General features: G+C 53.1%; 1 pseudogene; it reads left to right on the top strand.

Moving 5' to 3' along the window:
- Positions 1–731: 731 nt before the first annotated feature.
- Positions 732–1,182, top strand: LOC149121627 (transmembrane protein 250 pseudogene; annotated as a pseudogene).
- Positions 1,183–1,905: the final 723 nt, after the last annotated feature.

The following is a 1,905-nucleotide window of genomic DNA, read 5'->3' as shown; positions in this document are numbered from 1 at the left end:
TCTGAGAACATTCTTAGGGGCTTTTCTGATGTTTTGTCTGGAAGAAATCAGAAACATCTATAATCAAAAAAATTTTACAATTCAACATTCCATGATGATTCCAACTAGAATCAAGGGATTCCCCCCTCCCCCAGGGCCTTTGAAATGTTGGTGTGTCACTTGTGCCACCCTGTCGAATGCACAGGGTGCAGGACTGCAACTCTGAAGAGGCAAACAGGTCTCCCAGGTTCTGAAGAAATTTGACTCACCTGTGTATTCTGATTCCTACAAGTCCATGTGAGCTAACCCAACTCTTCTTGCACATGTGCAAAGTCACATGAATGTAGCTTTTGAGACAAGTCTCCATCTCTCAGTGGCCTATGAAAATTCAACATCATCATATGCATATTCCCTTGTTGACTTTATTGGGTTCTTTTTTGATTTAACTTGGATTTTCACTGAGTTCTTTTACCTACTGACCAGTAGAAAAGTTATGCACACAAGCCTACCGACCTCAAAAGTAGTAACTCAGGGAAAGCCCTGTGGTGTAGCAGATAAAGCTGCCGCCTACAGTGCCAGCATCTGATATGGGTGCTGGGTTGAGTCCTGGATGCTCCACTTCCAATGCAGCTCTCTGTTATGGCCTGGGCCGGGCCCAGCCATACGGAGCCTCTCGTGGGGGCCAGATGCGGGCTACCCATGAGGCCGCTGCTGGTCGCCACCGCCTGGGCTAGTGCCGCCGCGCCAGCCCCATGCCGGTGATGCCCATCCTGCAGCGGGTGCGCTCCTTCCATGGCCCGCACACCAGCTGCCTGCACGCGGCCTGTGGGCCCTTGTGCACCTAGTACCTGGTGCGCACCAAGTAACAGAACTTTGAGGTGTACCTGAAGACTCGCTGGCTGTATGGCCTCATCCACTTCCTGCTCTACTTCAGCTGGAGCCTGCTCACCACTGTGCTCTGGGGCGCACTGGCCAAGCTCTTCTGCCTGCAGTACCTGGGCGTGCGCACTGCTCTGCTTCCAGCTCCAGCTGTCGTTGCTGCTGCTGCTGCTGCTGCTGCTGCTGCTGCTGCTGCTGCTTCTGCTGGGCTGCCGGCGCCTGGACTTCAGGCTGCTCAATGAGCTGCAGGTCTATGCCACCCACGTCTCCATGCTGCTGGTCCAGGGGCTGGGCTGGTGTTTCCTGGTCTTCGTGGACATGTGAAGCCCACACCGTGGGGGATGCCGGGTGCCAGCCAAGGGAGGTGCCAGCTGCCGCCCCGAATCTGCCCCAGCCACTGAGAAACCAGGGGTTGTCCAGCTGTGCAGGAAGGGGGCCCAGACCCGCTGCTGACGCCCCAGCGGCGAGGGCGCGCTGGTCCCCAGGTGCTGGGGGGCCGGCACCCGTGTTGAGGATGGCAAGTCCGCCCCAGGCAGAGCCCCCACTTCCGCTGCACACAATCTTTTGCAGTAAACTTCTCTGTCTCCTTGAGCCTTTGTTTTCTGCTAATTCGCTCGCGGTATCGGAACCCCCCCTGCTGAGGGCACAGGGTGGCAGGAGGGGTGCGGCTGTCCCCCTCTCAAACCCTGCCGCCCCATCTGCAGTGCCTGGTCAATTCTTTATGACGTGAACCTCTTTCTCTCTATCTAATTCTACCTCTCTTTAACACTGTCTTTCAGGTACATAAATAAAATCTTTAAATAAAAAAACAGTAACTAACTCAGAGAGAGACTTGGTGTTAGACATTCTAGTCAAAGACCTGAAAATGAAGCAACTACTTTCTACTGAAATTCAACAGACCCCAAAATAGAAATCCACATGCCAATTCTACCTGCCCATGAGTTCTCAGCACTGGTACCACTTTATCACTGTTGTTTTTCCAAAGGACCCTTATATATGTAAGTTACTGAATACCTCTGTGCCCATTTTGTCTCATATTGTGCATAA

The sequence above is a fragment of the Oryctolagus cuniculus genome, chromosome 16 (assembly GCF_051225735.1).
Source record: "Oryctolagus cuniculus isolate XC-2025 breed Fujian yellow rabbit chromosome 16, ASM5122573v1, whole genome shotgun sequence".
Lineage (NCBI taxonomy): Eukaryota > Metazoa > Chordata > Mammalia > Lagomorpha > Leporidae > Oryctolagus > Oryctolagus cuniculus.
The sequence above is the reverse complement of the archived record's forward strand: the minus strand, read 5'-3'. Positions and strand labels throughout refer to the sequence as shown.